Below are 24,961 nucleotides of genomic sequence, written 5' to 3' on the forward strand. Positions count from 1 at the left end.
GAGACAGAAGGCTGAGAGGAGCTGGGGCCACTGCCAGTTGCAGTAGAGAACAGACTGTGCAGACCCAGATCACGGTCTGCTGGGTCATCTTCTAAAGCTGGTGGTGGGACCTCTGTAGGGGACCATTGATGAGCCTGATCAAGGACCCAGGTATTGTCCAGTGGCTCGCGGCAGCGATAATGCTTTAGCTGGTCATGGTGGACAACTTTCACTTTAGACCTTGGGTTCTTCTGGATCCGATAAACTAGGTCATCCAATTGTCCCAGGACAAAGAATGGTCCTTCATACGATGGGAGGAACTTTCTGACCTTGTTCTTGACGTGACGTGTTCCTTTGATGAGATACCACACAGGATCTCCAGTCTTATACTGTGTGTGGCAACAGTTCTTGTCATATTGCCTTTTTGCGCGCTTGACTGACTCACCCAGGGCTTCCCTGGCGATGAGGTGGGCCAGCTCCAGCCGCTCACGCATTTGCTGCACATACTCTGGAACTGAGGGTGGGTTGCCTGGATCAGGAGGTAGACCTGCGACAAGGTCCACTGGCTCACTCAGTTCTCGGCCAAACATCATGAAGTTCGGGGTGAAACCTGTAGCACTGTGTTTGGTCGCCCTGTAGGCCATAACAGCGTACGGGATCATCAGGTCCCAGTCCCAATGACAACGCTCTGCTGTGGAGGCCAGGATCTTCTGGAGAGTGGCATTGAAACGTTCAACCTGGCCATCTGACTGGGGTCGGAATGGCGTTGTATGAGTCTTATCTATGCCAAACAAACTGCACACCCCTTGGAACACATCAGATTCAAAATTGCGTCCCTGATCACTGTGTAGTGCTTGAGGTATCCCGTAGCGGCACACCCACTCAGACGCAACGACCTCGGCAACGGTTGCAGCCCGTTCATCTGGGATAGGAAAGGCTTCAGTCCACTTTGTAAAGTAGTCTTGTATCACAAGCACATATCGGTTTCTGCGCTCTGTCTCATTCAGTGGTCCCATAATGTCCAGCGCAACGCGCTCCATTGGGGCTCCTACCCGGACAGTTCCCATCGGAGCTTGCGGTGTCTTCTGGGGTCGGGCCCTGGATGCACAGCTGGTACAAGTACGGCACCAAAGAGCGACGTCTTCCCTCATGTGATACCAATAGAATCGGGTTCGTAGTCTGGCCACAGTCCTCTCGACACCAAAATGTCCACCCACTGGCCCTTCGTGCATCTGGCCCATCACTTCTGGTTGTAGCTTACGTGGCAGTACGATTTGGGGATAGAACTGGGTCTCGTCAAGGCAGTAGAAGCGACGGACCAGAACTCCATCTCTGAAGTAGAGCCGTTTCCATTGAGCCCAGTATGTCTTAGTTGCTGGGCTGCATGGTGAAACAATAGTCCATGGGGGGCGCTCACTGCTGGCCTCCATCCAGGCGCGTATGGGTGCAATGTCTGCATCAGCGTCCTGGGCTTGGCTCAGCTCCCCCATGGTCCAACCATGAAACAGAGAAGCAGTATCAAGGGTTTTAGCCACATATACTTTCTCAGTCAGCTTTACAGTGTGTGTATTAGTGGACATGTTCTGGTGTGATATGTCTGTTCTAGTGTGAATTGTCTCTTCTGAGATGTCTGTGTTGATAGAAGTGTTTTGACATAAAATGTCTGACTTTGTAATTCAATTCAATTCAATTCAATTTTATTTATATAGCGCCAAATCACAACAAAAGTCGCCTCAAGGCGCTTCATAGATACAGAGAAAAACCCAACAATCATATGACCCCCTATGAGCAAGCACTTTGGCGACAGTGGGAAGGAAAAACTCCCTTTTAACAGGAAGAAACCTCCGGCAGAACCAGGCTCAGGGAGGGGCGGCCATCTGCTGCGACCGGTTGGGGTGAGAGAAGGAAGACAGGATAAAGACATGCTGTGGAAGAGAGACAGAGGTTAATAACAGATATGATTCAATGCAGAGAGGTCTATTAATACATAGTGAGTGAGAAAGGTGACTGGAAAGGAAAAACTCAATGCATCATGGGAATCCCCCGGCAGCCTACATCTATTGCAGCATAACAAAGGGAGGATTCAGGGTCACCTGGTCCAGCCCTAACTATATGCTTTAGAAAAAAGGAAAGTTTTAAGCCTAATCTTAAAAGTAGAGATAGTGTCTGTCTCCCGAATCCAAACTGGAAGCTGGTTCCACAGAAGAGGGGCCTGAAAACTGAAGGCTCTGCCTCCCATTCTACTTTTAAATACTCTAGGAACAACAAGTAGGCCTGCAGAGCGAGAGCGGAGCGCTCTAATAGGGTGATATGGTACTACAAGGTCATTAAGATAAGATGGGGCCTGATTATTTAAGACCTTGTATGTGAGGAGCAGGATTTTGAATTCAATTCTGGATTTAACAGGAAGCCAATGAAGGGAAGCCAAAACAGGAGAAATATGCTCTCTCTTTCTAGTCCCTGTCAGGACTCTTGCTGCAGCATTTTGGATTAGCTGAAGGCTTTTCAGTGAGTTTTTTGGACATCCTGATAATAATGAATTACAGTAGTCCAGCCTGGAAGTAATAAATGCATGAACTAGTTTTTCAGCGTCACTCTGAGACAGGATATTTCTAATTTTAGAGATGTTGCGCAAATGGAAGAAAGCAGTCTTACATATTTGTTTAATATGTGCGTTGAAGGACATGTCCTGGTCAAAAATGACTCCAAGGTTCCTCACCGCGTTACTGGAGGCCAAGGTAATGCCATCCAGAGTAAGAATCTGATTAGATACCATATTTCTAAGATTTTCAGGGCCGAGTACAATAACCTCAGTTTTATCTGAATTAAGAAGCAGAAAGTTAGCGGCCATCCAGGTCTTTATGTCTTTAAGACATTCCTGCAGTTTAACTAATTGGTGTGTGTTATCTGGCTTCATGGACAGATAGAGCTGGGTGTCATCTGCATAGCAGTGAAAATGTATGCTATGTCTTCTAATGATACTGCCTAAGGGAAGCATGTATAATGTAAACAGAATTGGTCCTAGCACTGAACCCTGTGGAACTCCATAATTAACCTCAGTGTGTGAAGAGGACTCTCCATTTACATGCACGAATTGGAGTCTATTAGATAGATATGATACAAACCACTGCAGCGCAGTACTTGTAATACCTACAGCATGTTCTAATCGCTCTAATAGGATATTATGATCAACAGTATCGAACGCTGCACTGAGGTCTAGCAGGACAAGCACAGAGATGAGTCCACTGTCAGAGGCCATAAGAAGATCATTTGTAACCTTCACTAAGGCCGTTTCTGTGCTGTGCTGAGCTCTGAAACCTGACTGAAACTCTTCAAATAAACCATTCCTCTGCAGATGATCTGTTAGCTGTTTGACAACTACTCTTTCAAGGATTTTTGATATGAAAGGAAGGTTGGAGATTGGCCTATAATTAGCTAAGACTGCTGGGTCTAGAGATGGCTTTTTGAGTAAAGGTTTAACTACAGCCAGCTTGAAGGCCTGTGGTACATAGCCGATTATTAGAGATAGGTTGATCATATTTAAGATCGAAGAATTAATTAATGGCAGGACTTCTTTGAGCAGTTTTGTAGGAATGGGGTCTAAAAGACACGTTGATGGTTTGGAGGAAGTAATTATTGAAGTTAACTCAGAAAGATCAATTGGAGAAAAAGAGTCTAACTTAATATCAATGGTACTAAGAGTAGCTGTAGATAATATTACATCTGTGGGATGATTATTGGTAATTTTTTCTCTAATGATAAAAATTTTATTTGTGAAGAAGTTCATGAAGTCATTACTAGTTAACGTTAAAGGGATGGTTGGCTCAAAAGAGCTCTGACTTTTTGTCAGCCTGGCTACAGTGCTGAAGAGAAACCTAGGGTTGTTCTTATTCTCTTCAATCAGTGATGAATAGTAAGATGTTCTGGCTTTGCGGAGGGCTTTCTTATAAAGCAGCAAACTATTTCTCCAGGCTAAATGATGATCCTCTAGATTTGTGACACGCCATTTCCTCTCCAGATTACGAGTCATCTGCTTTAGGGTACGTGTTTCAGAATTATACCACGGAGTCAGGTACTTCTGATTTGAGGCCTTAGTTTTCACAGGAGCTACAGTATCCAGAGTCGTACGTAGTGAGGAGGTGAAATTATTAACAAGATAATCGACCTCTGTTGGGGTAGCGTTCAGATAGCTGCTTTGCTCTGTGTTGGTACAGGGCATTGGAGATGATAACAGTGGGTGGATTATATTCTTAAACTTAGTTACAGTGCTTTCAGAAAGACATCTACTTTGATAAAGTCTACTCTTCACCGCTGTGTAATCAATTATTGTAAAAGTAAATGTTATCAGGAAATGATCAGACAGGAGAGGGTTTTCAGGAAACACTGTTAAATGTTCAGGTTCGATGCCATATGTTAAAACAAGATCTAGAGTGTGATTAAAGTGGTGGGTGGGTTCTTTTACATTTTGAGAGAAACCAATTGAGTCTAATAACAGATTAAATGCCATGTTGAGGCTGTCATTTTTAGCATCTACATGGATGTTAAAATCACCCACAATAATTATTTTATCTGAGCTCAGAACTAAATTAGATATAAAGTCTGAGAAATCAGACAGAAACTCTGTGTAAGGCCCAGGTGGACGATAGATGATAACAAGTAAGACTGGTTTCTGAGTTTCACAGCTGGGGTGGACAATGTTAAGCATCAGGCTTTCAAATGAATTAAAAGTCTGTCTTGGTCTTTCATTAATTAATAGGCTGGTGTGAAAAATTGCTGCCACACCGCCCCCTCGGCCTGTGCTTCGAGATTTCTGGTAGTTAGAATGACTCGGGGGTGTTGATTCATTTAAACTAACATAATCGTCCTGCTGCAACCAGGTTTCTGTAAGGCAGAGTAAATCAATTTGTTGATCAATTATTAAGTCATGTACTAACAGAGACTTGGAGGAGAGAGACCTAATATTTAATAATCCACATTTCACTGTTTTACTCTTTGGTTCAGATGTGGATACTGTATTGTTCTTTCTTTGTGATTGTTTATGTTTAAGTTGTTTGTTGCTGGTTTTTAGTTTGTTTTTTGTCTTTTTGGAAGCTGACACAGTCTCTATGGAGATGGGTTTTTGGGGGGGTAGCAGGAGGAGAGAAGCTGCAGAGAAGCGTGTAAGACTGCAACTCTGCTTCCTGGTCCCAACTCTGGATAGTCATATTTTGGGGGGTTTAATAAATTTGTCCATATTTCTAGAAATGAGAGCTGCTCCATCCAAAGTGGGATGGATGCCGTCTCTCCTAACAAGACCAGGTTTCCTCCAGAAGGTTTGCCAATTATCTATGAAGCCCACATCGTTTCTGGGACACCACTCAGACAGCCAGCAATTTAAGGAGAACATGCGGCTAAACATGTCACTCCTGGTCTGATTGGGGAGGGGACCAGAGAAAACTACAGAGTCCGACATTGTTTTGGCAAAGCTGCACACCGATTCAATATTGATTTTAGTGACCTCCGATTGGCGTAACCGGGTGTCATTACTGCCGACGTGAATTATGATTTTACTGAATTTACGTTTACCCTTAGCCAGCAGTTTTAAATTTCCTTCAATGTCGCCTGCTCTGGCCCCTGGAAGACAATTGACTATGGTTGCCGGTGTCTCTAGCTTCACATGTCTGAGAACAGAATCGCCAATTACCAGAGTTTGACCCCCGGCGGGTGTGTCGCCGAGTGGGGAAAAACGGTTAGACACATGAACGGGTTGGTGGTGTACCTGGGGCTTCTGTTTAGGACTATGCTTCCTCCTCACCGTGACCCAGCCGCCCTGATTCCCCAGCTGCTTGGGACCTGCCGGGGAACAGCTAGCGGGGCCTACGCTATTTTCGGCTGCACCAGCTACAGGGGCCTGGCTAGCTGCGGGTGAATGAAGGGTGCGAAGCCGAGTCTCCAATTCAGTAATCCTGGCCTCCAGCGCTGCAAATATGCTACATTTGTTACAGATATCATTACTGCTAAAGGAGGCCGAGGAGTAACTAAACATCTGACACAATGAGCAAGAAAGTGCAGGAGGGACAGGTGAAGTAGCCATGGTGCTAATGAGTCGGCTACGAGCTAAGCTAGGCTAGCGAGACAGTACAGAGACAGTGAGTGAATACTTTGGCTATAAATTAGGTAGTGAGTACACAGAAAGTGTGCTTCGGAGGAAGCACGTGAAGATTATACTATGAAAGAAGAATGTATTTAAAAGTTGTTAATTAAATCGCTAAGCAAATAAGCTACTCAGAAACACCACTGTGTTTGAGCAGGAACAGGAAGTGATACTCTACCACAGAGCGAGCGAACACCAAGTGACAGCGCCACCAAGAGAATTTACAAAACATATGACGCCTTTTGTATGGCCTGCTTTAACAACGTGCTAACCTTATTTACAAGAGCAGTTTGGTCTAAAGTCTTTGTTTCTGGTGTGGTGGTGTTATGACTTACCCCCACTAGACACACCGCTGTAGTAGCCGGTTGTCCCTCCACCCTCACCGGACTCAGCAACAGGGAGCTGGTGTCAGAGTCCAACTCGCATTGAACTGCCTGATGACTGGTCCCCCCGAGATGCTTGGGGGGGTCCTGCACTCTGCATGGACAAGACTGGCGACAGGGTCTTCTGGAGAGGCTATCAGCATTGGTGTGCACTCGACCTGGACGGTGGATGATCTCAAAGTTGTACTCGGCAAGCTTCTCGAGCCATCGAGCTAATTGTCCCTCTGGCTCTTTCATTTTTGTTAGCCACCGTAGACTGCTGTGGTCTGTGCGCACTTTGAAAGGCCGTCCAAGGAGATACTGGCGAAAGTGGGACGTGAAATCCACGACGGCTAGTAGTTCACGTCGTGTGGTGCAGTAGTTTTGTTCAGTTCTTGATAGCTTACGACTGCCATATGCCAGCACACGTTCCACGCCCTGTTGCATCTGTGACAGCACCGCGCCGATGCCAGTGTCGCTGGCATCAGTGTCTAGTGTCATTTCTCCATGGTCAAGTGGATAGCCAAGAACAGGGGCAGAGGTGAGTCGACACTTCAGCTTGTCGAAAGCTGCTTGGTGCTCAGCATGCCACTGAAAATGTGCATTCTTCTTGGTCAGGTTGTGCAGGGGTTCGGCTATAGAGGCAAAATCTTTCACAAACCGGCGGTAATATGAGGCCAGGCCGATGAAGCATCGCCCTAAAGAATGCAGCCTCATGGGCAGTGTAGTCCGTGCTGCAGGGAGAATGGACTGCTGTACCTGTTATGTGTCTGTGAGCGCGAAGAGGGAGAAAAAGTAGGAGCTGTCATCGAGCAGAAACGGGAGCTGGAAGCATGTAAATATAATAATAACCACAGCAGCCAAACAGAGAGCCTGACGAGCCCAGCTGTAAGTAAGCTATTAAGACTCGACTGGACACTGTGTTCGTGTTTTCCTCCGAAACAATAAGTTCTGCTGGAGCAGCCTTTCAACGTCTCTCTCTGTCTCTTACAAACTTGACCCAGGCAACAAAGTAAAGCTAGTTTTCAGCTACGAGCCCGACACGAACCCGACGGATTAGCCAGAGGTCCCTTTACTACGGTTCGGAGCCGCGGACCTGTTTTATATATGCGTTTGCAGATCACTGCAAAAAGTGCAGCCTTACCTAATGTCCACCTACTGTTACTCATTTATATTAAGATGTAAAAATCGAGTTGTTATTGGTACGGCGAGTAGCCTTCAGTAACAGTAATAAATCAAACAGCAATAGTGCATTCATGTAGTTGTAAAAAGCATGATCATATATTAAGTAATCCAAAGTATTCAGAATACGTTACAAAATACATTTTGGGGCATGTAATCTGTAATCTGTAGTGGAATAAATTTTAAAAGTAACCTTCCCAACACTGCAGACACTACATCACCAAACAGAAAGTGACCTGTTCAGGGCACGAAACCGAAGTCTTTCCAGCCTCACAGGTTGTCCTGTTATAAAAATATCAAATTAAAACAGAGATGAATGATTCTGCGCTGTGGTCATGTTTAACTTTTGCATCCTGTGGTCAGCATCATGCATCAATGTGAATCACTGCAAGTTTTTTTGTACTGAGTTTTACAAAACTCTAAAATAGGTTTTGCAAATTGTACCTTTCCTCTGATTTTTTAATGTCTTTCATTTTTGACGCCATGTTCAAATGTGCAGGTTCTTTTTTGGGGGAAAACTTTTCTATTCTGTCCTGTTGCTTACATGTAAGCGGTTCTTTGATTTGCTGACAGGTAGGTTTCTAAAACCTCTTTCAGGGTGAAGATTCTCTGAAACTCTGTTCATGTGTTTGAGTAGAAAGTACAACATTTCTTTTCTTCTTCTTTTTTAAGTGAACAAGAGGAAATCAGATTTTGTCTTACAAGGATGGATGTCTGTGCCTTTATCTTCAGACATTGTTTGCATGTTTTGTTGGCATTTGGCAACACTTGGGGTTATATCACAAAGTACTGCTCTGGTTTGATCATGAAACATTTTCTTGCCTCTCTCAGTCAATGAACATGTTTTTGTAAAAGATTGCAGAAAATACCCAAATTTAAAAATCCCACACATCCATCAATGTCTGGATGTGTCCTAAAACACAAGAAAGAAAACATTTTCATAAACTGACTGATTAATTGATAAACAGCATCGACTATTTGATCCAACTACTTGTTGTTTTCAGTCAGTTCATTTCCATAGAGAGGCACTTTGCATCAGCAGCACCATGCTCCAGTGCTCTGGGAGAGTTTATAGTCCTGAGAGTTGAACACTGGATGACTGACAGCTGTCCTTCATCACAACAGAAGCCACAGAAATCCTCCTCATCAAAAACATGACTTTGATCTGCGTCCTCATCTGGACTCTCCTCTGCTGCTGCTTCACAGGTAAAGTCCAGAGAATCAAACTCCTCTCCTCTATCAACATCTGTCCCTCTGAAATGAAGCCCACAAAACCATGAAGCTGCTTTATGTTTTTGTCTCTGTGTCCTCAGAGTCCAGAGGACAGATCACAGTGACTCAGCCTGGAGCAGTGAGCTCTACTGTGGGAGGATCTGTGAGCATCAAGTGTAGGATCAGTCAGAATGTTCATGGCAACAACCATTTAGCCTGGTACCAACAGAAAGATGGAGGAGTTCCTAAACTGCTCATTAAGTATGCTAGCACTCGACAATCAGGGATTCCAGCTCGTTTTACAGGCAGTGGATCAAACTCTGACTTCACTCTGACCATCAGTGGAGTCCAGGCTGAAGATGCAGCAGTTTATTACTGTCAGAGTTGGCACTATCCTAACAGTCAGTGGGTGAGCACACAGTGAAAAACAGTCGTACAAAAACCTCCCTCAGTCAGACTGAACAGAAACTGAAGTGACTGCTGCAGCTGGAAGATACTGCAGAGACTGATACAGTTCACTGAGGACACACACACACACACACACACACACACACACACACACACACACACACACACACACACACACACAGAGTGATAGAGTGAAAATGTTATTGTTGCTAAACAAAAAAGAATTTGGAAATTTGTATCTCATTCAATCAAATTTTGATCTTTGACCTCTGATTCATAGCAGCTCAAATACATGTGAACCAATTCCTGAATATTGCTCATTATGAAAACATTTCTTAAAGAAAGAGAAAAACACAATAAATCACCAAAATCAGTGAGTCACAATTGTCTCCATAACTTATATAAATACTTCCAATAGAAACTTTAAGTCCAATTTTCTCAGGTTTGTAGATTTTTTTCTTTTTTGCTGTTCAATACTAGTCTGATAACTTTGTCTTTGACATTATGTTACAAATACCTATCTATATTACACCTGGCAAAATAGCACAATTAATATACAATGTGAAAACTACCACAGTACATACCAAAGTTCACTATCAGTCCATTTATTACATGAAGAGTGTAGTAATGCAAATATTTATTGTGATGCTTTCAGCAATAAGGGAGAAACAAGTTAAACGTGACAGACAGTTTATGTTATGATTACAGTTGATTTTACAGTTGATGATTACAGATGATTACAGTTTATAATATTTACACATCACCTTGTTTTCATTTCAGTTTGACAGAAATATTAATATAAAATTTAAAATTTATGCAAACCTGGTTTAGTAAGTTTCCACTGGGAATATTCATATTACTATATGAATACAACATCTTTGTGATGTTAACATTCACCCTTATGCATATTTAATTTTTACAATCAGTGTAAACGTAATTTCAAATTCCAGTCTGTTTCCTGCACCAGTTATGTTGGTTACAGTGCTCCAGTACAAACAGTAACAAAAGCAGACAACACAAAAAGTAAGAAATAGCACAATATATAGAATCTATACATATATATAAGTCACCTACTATATATATAAGTAAGTCATGATCACTGTTTACTCACTATTGTTTTGAACCAATAGTTCCATTATTTAACTGTAACACTGCAGCATATATTAAGAGGTACTTATTAATCCACAAAGTAACTAAACATTATGCCGGTAACACAAGTTTGATTGCTTGCAAGCTTCTGCACAGACAGCATGCTAATGCTAAACTAATCAAGAATCCAGGGTGATGTTAAGCTAAGTGAATGGATAGGATAGGGATTTATATTGGCGTGAGGGACTGTAGCCTATAAGTTCTTATTGTTAAATGATAGTTATGAGATGGTGTGTTTCAGGTGATTTTACAGAAAAACACCAAAATAATGTACTGCATTACTTTAAAAAAGTACTCTGCATAATAGAATACTTTAAGATACCTCAACACTGATCATTTGACTCATTCTTATATTGTGCTTTTCTACTCCACCTGAGAACTCAAATTGCTTTATATAACAAGCTACAACATGCTGAAACATTCATTAAACAGCATGCAATGACTTTGCATGAATAACGGCGGTGTCGCTCAATATTCTCAGTAATAAAATCATAATCTCTAAGTTCTTATCAATTCCCCTTCGCACTTACTCTTTAACATAAACTTTGCTTTACTTCATGTATTCAAAGTGACTTAATTCTACCGACTCATATTGACTACAGATAGCACACTGGTTTCCAATAAGAATCCTGGAAATCATTATTTAGAGTTTAATATTGACATCACCACAAAAGTAAGACAAACACTCGATTCTTATTTAATGTAGATTTTTTTTATTCTTTAAAACTTTAAACAAACTTTAAACTTTAAACAAAGCAATGAAAAATGAGAGAAGAAATTGAAAAAAAATCTACAGAATGCAGTGTGAAAGTAAGACCAGCATAAAAGTCACATATAGTTCAGGACTGGGGACACTGGTCTCTCATCAGTGGCTCTGAGACCAGAGTCTGGGAGCCCTGGGTGGCCTCACAGGTCACAGAGCCCACCTTCATCCAGTGGTCTGCAGGGAGCCTCAGGGTGCTGCTCCAGCTGTAGAGGCCGTCGTTCTCCTGCACCACGGGGCTCCTGCTCTCCTCCCAGCTGATGCTGCCACTGCCATCCACCTTCCAGGACAGACTCCAGTCTGAGGGGAAGCCCTTGTTGGCCACACACATGAGCGTGGCCTTCCCCTGTTTCAGCTCCTCACTGGAGGGACCCAGCACCTTCAGGGCTGGGTGGGTATCACCTAGGAAACACCAATCAGGTTAGAGGACAGGAACCACAATTTGAATTTCTCCGTTAAGAAGTTTCTGTCAGGTGTTTTTTCTGCTCCACCAGTCATTCACTCACACATTGTTTCACTTCCCTTTCAGAAACCTCTCATGCATATCAGCACAGAGAGAATCATCACACAGTTTGAGCTGAAATATGTTCAAACTACACTGGAAATAAAAGAAGCAGATGTGGAAACATTTACAAAACTATTTTAGCTTCAAAGTCATCAGTTATCTATAACACATCACTTGTTGGAGATAAGAAACTTAATAGCACTACTTGAATGATGTGGATTAATTTCTTTTACTGCTTACATGATTTTAATGACATTTGAAATGATATCTGCTACAACAGAAACACCAGACGTGCTGCACACTGTCAAATGCCCATCTTTAACTTCTGGAAATAAAAGAAGCAGATATGGCAACAATTATACAAGATGTTAAGCTTCAAAAACCTCCGTTCTGTATAATACACAAGTTTTCTACTTACCTCATGTGAGTTTCAGTCATTTATTGTAGTGCTTTTATGATTTCTAAGCAAATTCTACATTTTTACTGACTAAGTAAAAGACCAGAAATCTTTATCTTCACTCTGTTTAACTTGAGGACAGTTACATTTAATTCATCTTAGAAACAGTGACTGTGATTTCAAACTAGAAAATAATCACAGGCTGATGACAGTTTATATTATTTACACAATGCATCGTCTTTATGTCAGAAATGTCGACATAAAATCTAATTAAAGCTGATGGAGTCAGCCTCCAGTGTATAATGGTTATAATATTACCTCTACATGAATACTTCATTGTTATAAAGCTAACATTTACACCTCGATGTAGTTTCTTTAAAAACATTATAATCTTACTTCCAACATCCAGTCTGGTTCCTCCACCAAAAGTCCACCACAGTGATACAAACTCACTGAGCCGCTGCACAAAAACCTCTGACTGTAGAGACACGGCTCTCTGACTCTAACAGACTAAATTAAAACCAAAAGCTCTCAAGAGTTAACCAGACATATATATATCTCAATAATCCTCAAGTCAACTCTGATGTTTTATATTATTTGTTAATATTGATTTTAACATTTATTCTGAAGCTAACTTTGTGTCTTCATGAAAATTGATCTAAAAACTGTTTTAATGATTTTTGTTTTCTGGCACACTGAACAGAAAAGTCAAGATAACCACAAGAAAGAAATCTGATAAAATAAAAGAGGTTTAAGTTCGACTTACTTCCAAATTCCAGTCTGGTTCCTCCACCAAAAGTCCACCACAGTGATACAAACTCATTGAGGCGCCGTACAAAAACCTCTGACTGTAGAGAGACACGGCTCTCTGACTCTGAAACAAACAAACTCAACAATATGAATTGTTTTCATCATAGCTTTATAACATATTAATAGTATAATTTTAAAATTAAAATAAAGTAAACACAATAAAATAAAGTTCCAAAAATATAATTTGAGAATTTACATTTTATAGTTGTTAAGATACATCACTACAAAAGCTCCCTGTCACAGCTGCGGGTTTTATTGGAAGGACCCAAACGCAGACTCAGATTCAGGGAGTGAGTTTTATTTAACGTAAGTGAAGCACATAACAGGAACGGGTATGGCGTGAACAAAACTTTGGGAAAACTACAAACCAAACCTGAAACGTGAGGAGACTGAGACAACACAGGGGATGGCCAGCAGGAAACGAGATGCGGATGAAACACCAGTGAGACGCAGATGCTCCAACAAAGAGCAAAGAGGCAAACACACACTAATATACACACACAAGGAAACAAGGAAATGGCAGACAGGAGGAAGAGTTGATTCTAATTAGACGAGACTGGGAGGATGTAACCTGAAAACATTACCATAGAACCAAAAATACTAAGCAAAACACAATCGAGGAACAGAGAACATTAAACTCTGAACAATCACAAATAACCCAAAATAAACAAAACCACAGAATATTAATTAACCTAAAACATAAACATGGAGTCCACAGACTCCGGACCACGACACTTCCACCTTCTTCCTCAAAACTCTAAACATTAAATTGAATTTTCAATCTACATTCACAAAACCTCAAACTGCACAAATACATCAAAACAGTTTTACGTGTTCTCACAAACACTCAGTGTCTTTAGATCAGTGGTTCTCAAACTTTTCACAGTGAGGACCACCTCATAACATATGTCTCTTGAAGTACCACCCTTATGACCGACATTAAAGTACAGCAGTATAGGCCTATTTACAGTGGCTTGCAAAAGTATTCGAACTTTTCCACATTTTGTCACATTTCAGCCACAAACATGAATCAATTTTATTGGAATTCCAGGTGAAAGACCAACACAAAGTGGTGCACACGTGAGAAGTGGAACAAAATCATACATGATTCCAAACATGTTTTACGAATAAATAACTGCAAAGTGAGTTGTGCGTAATTATTCAGCCCCCTGAGTCAATACTTTGTAGAAACACCTTTTGCTGCAATTCCAGCTGCCAGTCTTTTAGGGTCTGTCTCTACCAGCTTTGCACATCTACAGACTGAAATCTTTGCCCATTCTTCTTTGCAAAACAGCTCCAGCTCAGTCAGATCAGATGGACAGTGTTTGTGAACAGCAGTTTTCAGATCTTGCCACAGATTCTCGATTGGATTTAGATCTGGACTTTGACTGGGCCAGTCTAACAAATGTATATGTTTTGTTTTAAACCATCCCATTGTTGGCCTGGCTTTATGTTTAGGGTGGTTGTCCTGCTGGAAGGTGAACCTCCGCCCCAGTCTCAAGTCTTTTGCAGACTCCAAGAGGTTTTCTTCCAAGAGTGCTCTGTATTTGGCTCCATCCATCTTCCCATCAACTCTGACCAGCTTCCCTGTCCCTGCTGAAGAGAAGCCTCCCCAGAGCCTGATGCTGCCACCACCATATTTGACAGTGGGGATGGTGTGTTCAGAGTGATGTGCAGTGTTAGTTTTCCGCCACACAAAGTGTTTTGCATTTTGGCCAAAAAGTTCCATTTTGGTCTCATCTGACCAGAGCAGCTTCTTCCACATGTTTGCTGTGTCCCCACATGGCTTGTGGCAAACTGCAAACGGGACTTCTTATGGTTTTCTGTTAACAATGGCTTTCTTCTTGCCACTCTTCCATAAAGGCCAACTTTGTGCAGTGCACGACTAATAGTTGTCCTATGGACAGATTCCCCCACCTGAGCTGTAGATCTCTGCAGCTCGTCCAGAGTCACCATGGGCCTCTTGGCTGCATTTCTGATCAGCATGCTCCTTGTTCGGCCTGTGAGTTTAGGTGGACGGCCTTGTCTTGGTAGGTTTACAGTTGTGCCATACTCCTTCCATTTCTGAATGATGGCTTGAACAGTGCTCCGTGGGATGTTGGAGGCTTGGGAAATCTTTTTGTAGCCTAAGCCTGCTTTAAATGTCTCAGTAACTTCATCCCTGACCTGTCTGGTGTGTTCTTTGGACTTCATGGTGGTGTTGTTGCTCCCAATATTCTCTTAGACAACCTCTGAGGCCATCACAGAGCAGCTGTATTTGTACTGACATTAGATGCACACAGGTGCACTCTATTTAGTCATTAGCACTCATCAGGCAACGTCTATGTGCAACTGACTGCACTCAGACCAAAGGGGGCTGAATAATTACGCACACCCCACTTTGCAGTTATTTATTTGTAAAAAATGTTTGGAATCATGTATGATTTTCGTTGCACTTCTCACGTGTGCACCACTTTGTGTTGGTCTTTCACCTGGAAGTCCAATGAAATTGATTCATGTTTGTGGCTGTAATGTGACAAAATGTGGAAAAGCCACTGTAGCACCACACAGTTTACACGAGACAATTTTATTTCTTATATGAATGTTATTTATTTTAGCTGTCACAAACAGGATGTGACAAATGATAATAATAACAACTGTACTGCATTAAAACATTCACAGCAGGTGGGATATCCAATTTTTAAGTGATGATGTATGAACCCTGCTTCTGGATCCAAACTATTCTGCATTTTTTAAGGCTGTTGTGTTTTTAACATGTTTGTTCTCTAAAACGTAAAAGAGGAATTATGGATTTGATCAATCTGGTCCCTGAATGCAATTGACACCCTTTTCTCAACGAGAAGTTTGGGCTCGGGTGAGCCTGAGTGCTGAAGATATCTACCTATTCGGAACCATGATAACAGGGTTCTGGCTGATCGGAGCTGGCTTGGCCCTGACTTATCGAAGAATTAAGGAACCGGCTGTTCAAACCCCCACAAGGCTGCCCGCTGGGATTGAAACGATGGGACGAGGCCTGAGTTTCTCAAAATGGGCTCATTGAGTGCAGCACAAATAAGATCTTGGAGAAGCTGACGGCTGCCGTGAATACTCAGAATAAGACCTCTGAGCGCAAACTGGATCACATCTTGGAGCAGCTCACTGCGGTCGTGAGTTCTCAGAATCTGCTCTTTGAGCACAAGAATGACAACATCACGGAGCGTAAGGTTGATAACATCATGGAGAAGCTCGCAGCTCTCCAACAGGAGATTGAGAGACCAGTGTCGGACTGTTAGAGCAGCTTTGAAATTCATATGAGCTGTTCGCACTAAAGTAAAAATCACCATCACTTCATGCGGATACCCCTTCGGCGCCAGCTGCGGTCTCAAGCCTGGAGCTGAACAACAACACCCTGATAACGACTGTGTTTAGACTGTTCTTCCCATTCCACGCAAGGCCACCTGGGTTGGCTGGAAGACTGTTTACTTAGCCTGGCAGGGCGAAGGACACTGTCTCAGCTGAACTCTGGACACGCACACACATACAGACAAAGACATATATATACATGCAGATGTACATTCATCCCCCGTCCAAACTCCTTTGACGCTTATTCCCCTCTGATGCTGACGGTGGATCAAGGAGACCAGCGCTTATGCTGCAGGCCCAGATGTACTGTCTACACTGGCTGTCTCTCCCCCTTTACCCTCCCCTGTTTCTTGTGTTTCTTTGGTGTATTAAGAGTTTTTTCATGTGCAGAGGTGTTTTTTTCTGTTCTCAAACTGATCTCCCTGTTGGAGCTCCGTCTGGGGGGAGTTATTTTTTTCTCCTTATCTTTCCTCATGTGGTGCATTTTCCATGTTATACCTCTCTGACCTGTCTTCCCCATGTGATGTTTTTGGGTAATGTATGTATGGTCGGAGGGTAAGATGGCGCTGCCATTGCGTGCAATAGGTCGGCAGCCTTAACATGAAATTTCCCCTTGTAGGACTAATAAAGGTATCTTATCTTATCTTACGTTTTAACTGTCATGGTCCGGGTGAGTGCGGGGTTTTTCCACTCTGCTGGGCTCCACCTTCAGACGGAGACTCCCATCAGCCTTCAAACCTGACTGCAATCAAGTCACCAGCATTTAAGACCAGCACTCACAACAGACCTCTGCCAGATCTTCAGCTAACCCACGTTAGTTCTAGGCCGCCAAGCTCTTGAGACTTTCCCTAACATCTGCATTTCTACTCAGTGTTTTCTCCCTGTCTTAGTACCTGCCTGGCTGTCATGCTTTACAAACAGGAGAGATGCATCTCTGTCTGGACACTGGGTTTCTGCTATCAGGTTGCACACCCTTCATCGTGGCCCTTCATCTGCCTCCCTGCCAAGGCCGTTGCTCCAAGTATATTCCGTCTCACCCGGACCCCCTAGACACCCTCCTTGCGCAACGCCTGCCCCTGCAATGCATAAGCCATAACCATCATAGTTTAATCAAATGGCTGTGATTCACTAGACTGCCACTGACTGGCTGTCTCTTCTCATTATAGTGACTGTGTAACTCCACCCAGGCCGCTGCCCCTTTCCCCCTCCCCAGGATCTGTACTTAAACTCTTGCATCAAGTCATAGCACACTGTCTGAGTTTCATGTTTCATAGTTCACAGTTCGTAGCCTTTATAGTTCCTGCATTGTAATTAAACTAGGCACTGTAAATAAAGCACTGTATTCACATCAGTTTTGCCTACTGTTTTGTGATGACCCTCCTCCGAGATCCCCCCCTATCAAAGGGAAATACACCGCTCTGAAGGCGCTGCTGCTGCATCACTACTCCCCCTCCGATGCAGAGCGGGCTGAGAAACTCCTCTCTCTCTCTGGCCTGGGTGATGGTACCGCTCTCGAGCTCATGGAGAGCACGCTGTCCTTGCTAGGATTGGATGACGGCGGATTCCTCTTCACTCACGTCTTCCTTGAGCTGGCCTTGACAACTCCCCGCTGCTGGGTGCGAAGGATTACCAGTCACTTGCAGAAGAAGTGGATCGCATTCTCCTGGCTACCAGGAGCTTTGGCATCCAGACGATAATTCCCGACTCACCGACAGCATCTCCCGCGCCCCCACCGATTCTCCCGGGGGCCTCCAACTCATTGATAGTGGCTGGGATCGCGGTGTCATGGAAAAGGGTTGTGTTTTTACCATCAGCGTGACAGTGCTGTGCCGCAGAAATGAGCCCGCCATTTCCCTGGGCCGCCTGTAGCGGCTGTGACCGCAGGCGATAAGGAAAGGCTGCACTTCATGGAGGACTCATACTCGGGGAGACGTTTTCTGGTTGACTCCGCCTCCCAGAAGAGCCTCGGGAACGCTCGTGTCATCTTTGCATACCTCCACAATGGTATGTTATTTAATCTTAAAAAAAAAATGGAGATTTCTCGCGTACCACCAGAGAGAGGCCAAGTACCACTTGTGGTATGTGAACCACAGTTTGAGAAAGACTGCTTTAGATCATGCACAGAACCAGTTAAAATGATAATACTGCTGAGCATTACACACTACATCACAAAACAGATAATAACATGTTCAGGACATGAAAGTCGAGTCTTTCCAGTCTCACAGGTTGTCCTGTTATTCTACAAAACATTTTAACAAGTGATATGTGCGCTGTGGTCATGTTTAACTTTTCCACCCTGTGGTCAACATCATGCATCAATGTGAATCACTGCAAGGTTTTTTGTACTGAGTGAGTTTTTCAAAACTCTAAAATAACTTTTACAAATTGTTCCTTTTTTTTAAGTTTGTTTGAAATGTCTTTCACCTTTGAGGCCATGTTTACATGCACAGGTGTAGTCTGAAAAACATTGACTTTTCTATTTATTCTGGCCTATTTTTTACATGTGAACAGCACTTTAATTTGTTGACAGGTCATTTTCTAACTTCTTTCAGGGTGAAGATTCTCAGAAACTATGTTCATGTGTTTGTGAGTAGATAAGTACAGCATTTCTTTTCTTTTTTTTTATGTGAACAAACTCAGATTGTGTCGTACAAGGACAAATGTGTGTGCTTTTATCTTCAGACAACACTGTCTATAGTTAGCATGTTTTTTTTTGGAATTTTCGGCATTTTTCCCATCATTGGATAGTAAAACAGTGAAGACAGACAGGAAAGTGGGAAAGACACACAGTAAAGGGCCACAGGTTAGACTCAGATCCAGGCTGCTGCCCCCTCCCATGTGGCATGTGGTCACCTGCTCACCCACTGAGCTAAACTGGCACCCTGCACAGTCCTGATTGGCCAACACTTGGATTGGGGTGAGGAAATCTCCTTTCCAAAAAAATCGTTCTTTTGAAATAAATTGCAGTGGACATTGTGAAAAACTGATTAACTGATAAACAGCATCAACTATTTGAGCCAAATAGCTGTTGTATTCAGTCAGATGATTTCCATAGAGAGGCACTTTGCATCAGCAGCACCATGCTCCAGTGCTCTGGGAGAGTTTATAGTCCTGAGAGTTGAACACTGGATGACTGACAGCTGTCCTTCATCACAACAGAAGCCACAGAAATCCTCCTCATCAAAAACATGACTTTGATCTGCGTCCTCATCTGGACTCTCCTCTGCTGCTGCTTCACAGGTAAAGTCCAGAGAATCAAACTCCTCTCCTCTATCAACATCTGTCCCTCTGAAATGAAGCCCACAAAACCATGAAGCTGCTTTATGTTTTTGTCTCTGTGTCCTCAGAGTCCAGAGGACAGATCACAGTGACTCAGCCTGGAGCAGTGAGCTCTGCTGTGGGAGGATCTGTGAGCATCAAGTGTACGACCAGTCAGAATGTTGGTGTTTGGAACAACAACCATCTTTTAGCCTGGTACCAACAGAAAGATGGAGGAGTTCCTAAACTGCTCATTTACTTTGCTTTGTCAGGATGTGATCACACAGTGAAAAACAGTCGTACAAAAAACCTCCCTCAGTCACACTGAATAGAAACTAAACTGAGTGCTGCAGCTGGAAGATACTGCAGAGACTGATACAGTTCACTGAGGACACACACACACACACACACACACACACACACACACACACACACACACACACACACACAGATTTTCTCTCAGCGACATTCAGCAGAAATTTGTGCTTAATTAACTAAAGAACAAAGGTGGCCCAGTAACAGAAACCAAGGTCAATCTTAGTCATGACCTTTGACCTTAGCAGTGGAGCAAAGCCACAACATCTATAACAAGCAACAAAAATCTGAAAATGTTTATTATCAGCGAGGGTGAAAATAAAAACAATACACCTGCGAATTTAAGATTTTACTGTAAACATATCATCAAACATGAACATGAGTGAAAAAGCTTTTATTGAAACTTTGTACTTCAGATTCTTTCTAATCACTCCTTGCATTCGTTGACTCTCCTGTCTGTGAGTTCTCCTCAGAACAAACAGCTTATTAGAGACACTAAAGACTTTTTCTTCTTTAGACTTGCTTTGTAGTCTGGTGAGACTGTTTCCATGGTAACCAGGTCCCAGCATTGCTTCATGAACCAGTCTGTCTGGTTCAGGTGAGCAACACCACCAACAACCTACCACACACATTTAAATAAACATAAAAATAACCTGTACAACTTTAAAACTTCTTTTTAAGCTTTTGCCAAAATGCAGATCTCCTTAATGGTTCTTTCAGCCTGTGTTTTATTTTACCAGTACAAAATAAAGACATCATGTTGGAGTGCAGAGTTGGTCTAAAGTCTTTAAAATTTAAATTAAAAATATATTCATCGAGTGCATGTAGGTTTAGTTAAAGGAACTTTACAAAACAAGTTTCTCCGACAGTGGAGTGCTCATCTTAACTAGCTAAGTTTCATGACCGAGCTAAGGACGTTAGTTACGGATTAGGTTACAAACACATGTAACTTACCGAAAAAGAACGGCGGGGCCTCGGGTCCTTCTGTTGGGTAGTTCATTTTACTGAAGAACACCTCAGGCTGTCAGGTTAAAACAGTTGGTTGCCGTTTTGTAATGTAAACGCTGGCTCTCCTCTCAGAGCTTACGCTCTATCTGCTATTCCCGAATAGAGATACGCAAGTTTCTCCGTGACTGTAGCTGCCAGTCAAAGCTGCTATGATGATGTTACACCCCAGTTTAACATCACTGTGGTAGGAATTTGAATCAAACTTATGGGAAAGGAGACCCTTGGACATAAATCAGCATGATGGGAACTATTGATAATAAAAGAAAGAATCTTTGGAAAAAATTTATCTGAGGAGATTTAATTTTTTTTAGTGTGACCCCAGTCCCATGGAGGTTTATGACCTATACTGCAGCCAGACACCAGAAGGGCGATAGAGACATTTTGGCTTCATTTTTGTGGAGCTGTTGCGTCGTCCATGTTTTCTACAGTCATTGCTTCGTACATAGCAATCAAGTTGAACTGGAGTGAAACTAGAAAAAACACATAAAAAAGTCTTATTGGATAATCATTTAATCAGCAGGTAAGTATAGTTAGGCACTAACATAGGAGACTACAAAATAAGTATCCTGTAGATATAGGGCTTTGGAGTTGATGTAACGCTGCAATGCATTGTGGGAGCACGGCACCATTTTAGCAGGCCATGAATCAAAACAAACACACTGTGTTGGAAGGACGATTATTAGAACCATGTTTAAAATCAGTTGAAAAGACAAAGGACTGTACTTGGAAAAAATAGCGTGCGTGGGTAATGTGGACCTGTATGAAATATGGCAGTGGAGTACAAACCCTGAAGACCTACCACCATTGTTGTGCCCTGATACCTTCTCGTACCTTGTCTGTGGAGTCGGTGCATACACGGCGAATCATTTTTGGAATTATAAATCCCTGAAGGCGCACACCCAATTCACAAATGGTTGGGGACAAGATTTGGCCGTTTTTAAGCCGCCACGTTGTGAGTATGTTGTCGTTCAGACAAAGATAAGTCAGCTTGAGATTATACATTCATAAATGAACTGCAGAATCTCCTTAACATACTGTGTGTCACTTAAAGTCTAACATTATGCTGACCCCGTTTTTATATCGAGTCTGGATTTGTTTCATCCATTTCATAGGCTGGTTTACCTGCAATAATGCCAAATAATAAGGTACTCCATAAACAGAACGTACTTCACACATTAGGATGTTTGTTCTATTTTTCTATGACCTCAGTGCATTGAAAATAAAACTAAAAGCCTATTAAGAGCAATATGAATTTGTTTAGAACTTACCGGAATAAAAATGTTGGGAGCACACCAACAGAAATCTGGGGATGGTAGAGAACTCAACATCATCTCGTCTCACCGCCGCCATCCAGGCCTGACGTCTTCGTTTGGTAATAGCCGCTACATGAGCTCCCTCATTTTGCTTCCAGGAGGGGAAACGATAAAAAGAGAGCCAATTTTCCAGATCGTTCGAACTAACATTACAACCGACAAGTATGAACCGTGGCTGACATTATCTGTGTGCTTTCGCCCTTTGTTTGGCCTGCTAAAATGGCACCTCGACCTAAAATCCTGGTCACGCCCCTCCTGTGACATCACGCTTCAAAGCCCTGTACAATCTGATATTAATACAACAAAAAAAAAGCAGTTAGTGGGTGAGCGTACATTTGTATCATTAGCTCAGAGGCTACGACCTATAACTACTACACTTCAAAGAAGGTACAAAATAATGTCACAAAAACACCATCATGCCTAATATTAGAAAGAACTGACAGAACTTACAAGCATTGCTTTCTGAAGGACTCCTCTGAAAGAGTGTTCTGGATTCAACACAAATGACTTCAAAGGTGTAGCCTTGCTTTTGCCACTGTTCTCTGCACTTCCTGCTTCCTGTTGTCATGTAATGAATATATTCTTAGTGCTTATTTTCTCATTATATTGTTTTATGTATGTTAGTAATAAAAGCTTGTAAAGCAAGGCCACTTTTGACTCATAAACTAAGGGCTCAGCCAGACTGTTAACAGGAAGTTAGTGTAGAGCTATACAAGCATATAAATAAAAACAGGAACCCAGACAAAAAGAGGAACTAGTGTAAAGTGTAAAGGACCAAAATAACACCTACATGAGACACATTTTTAAATTCTAATTTAGAGTTTCTGCAACTGGCTTTTGGGGCTGTGCAGGGCTCTCTCTTCCGGAAGATGATTGAATAAAGAAATATAAATGTTTTGACCACTCTGAGTCGGATTTTCTCTGTTCTATCATGGGGATCAAAGAATCAGGTTTTAATACTGTCTATGCACATGTCAAAATAAAGGCTTCCCTGTCTATCCAGATGTCAAAATGAAAGCGTCACAATTTTCTGATGTATAACAATCAAAATACAATCTTCATGGCTACTTATTTGTCCCATTAGCATATAAATATATTCAAGACAGAAAAACGGTTTAATTTTGTATCAGCGGTTTAGGAATCACAGCCATATTTAGACATTTTCCCTCATTTTCAGAGGTACACATGTAATTGAACAAAGATATTTGTGAATATTTATTTTCAATACTTGGACCTAAATCCTTTGTAGACAATGACTGCCTAAAGGCTAGAATCAACGGAGAACCAATGAAGAAAAGGGAGTTTTTCTTCCCTTGGGATGTTCTAATAGGGCTTTACTGAAGCCAGATTCAGTTTCTGCTTGCTTGTGTGTCTGTCTGCATTCACTTTAGTATTTAATAACAGGAATGCATGCTCTGGTGAGGTGAAATAAGGTGACTCAACCATTCAAGGATATCCTATTTCTTTGCCTGAGAAAGTCTTGGGTTGTCAGTTTTCTTTGGGCCATTATCCATTTGCACGCTGAAGTGCTGTCGAATGAGTTTTGTGGAACTTGGTTAAATGTGAGCAGAGAGTATAGTGTTACGTGCCCCAGGAATGTTGCCACAAAAACAAAGATGAAATCCCTTGAAATACAGGTAAAGTTCAAGAGCAATGAAGACACAGTGCACTTGGTTTGCCTTCCAGATTGCATCTGAGTAGGGCGGAAGTCCACCCCACCAAAGCAACTGTGGCGCACCTTGAAATCAATAGTTCCACCTGTGGTGTCGCCCAGTTTTTCTGTCCTTCTGTACAGTCCATGTCACAATATAATATACTACAGAAATTAGTCATGTTTCCAAAATCATTTTGAGTCCTCATAGTCACGGAAAATAACAAAAAAAAAATAAATTAATAAATTAAATTAAATGATTAACACAAAAATGGACACACATTTTGGGTATAGCTGTGTATACTTTGTATACACATATACAGTGTATATCTTTGCCAGAATCTTTTTCCATGGCCCTGTGAACTCCTCCAACACCGGAGTTTTTGCTTCAGCCACTACTCGAGCTGCATTCTGCTTGGCCTGTTGGTACCTATCAGCTGCCTCTGGAGTCCCATGGGCTAAGCAAGCCAGACAGGACTCCTTGTTCAGCCTGGTGGCTCCCTTGACCTCTCGTACTGGCAATTACTGAATTAGTGAAAACCTCCTGAGTAGTTTTTTTCAGTGCAGGTACATTTATAAAGGTTTTACGGACTTTATTCATGGTTATATTACAAGAAAGATTAGTAATATTATTCACTTTCTTAATACGGGAGCTATATTAAAAATACGTTTACACATATTTGCAATAAATAGTCAAATAATCTGATTGTTTTGTCAACCATGTAACAACATAATAAACGCCTGAACTGAGTTAGTATAAATGCCAGAGGTTTTAAAACATTTTCCCTTAATACTGTAAAAATGATTGATCTACTGATAAAGACACAAATTATTTCAAGTCCCAGTTGGATTCACAACATTTCCATAGAGAGTGTCTGTACATTAGTAACACCAGAGTCCTGGTCACCACGACTCAGTCTGGAGCAGTGAGCTCTGCTCTGGGGGACACTGTCACCATCAAATGGACCAGTCATAAGGTCTAATTATCAGACTGTTTAGCCTAGCCTCAACAGAGGGATTGAATATCCTCCTAAACTTTCCATTTGTTACACTAGCACTAAAACATCAGGGATTCCAGCTCGTTTTACATCAAACTCTGACTTCACTCTGACTGTCAGTGGAGTCCGGGCTGAAGAGGAAGCAATGGTAAATGGTACATGGACTGCTTCTTATA

At 42.2% G+C, this 24,961-nt stretch overlaps 1 pseudogene; it reads right to left on the reverse strand.

The window, feature by feature from the left end:
* Window positions 1-11,185: 11,185 nt before the first annotated feature.
* LOC147303254 (Ig kappa-b4 chain C region pseudogene) lies at window positions 11,186-12,913 on the reverse strand (annotated as a pseudogene).
* Window positions 12,914-24,961: the final 12,048 nt, after the last annotated feature.

This window comes from Aulonocara sp. 'chitande type north' Nkhata Bay, linkage group LG22, assembly GCF_057382095.1.
Source record: "Aulonocara sp. 'chitande type north' Nkhata Bay isolate Kocher_YH1m ecotype deep benthic linkage group LG22, A_spYH_male_GT1.1, whole genome shotgun sequence".
NCBI classification, from domain to species: domain Eukaryota; kingdom Metazoa; phylum Chordata; class Actinopteri; order Cichliformes; family Cichlidae; genus Aulonocara; species Aulonocara sp. 'chitande type north' Nkhata Bay.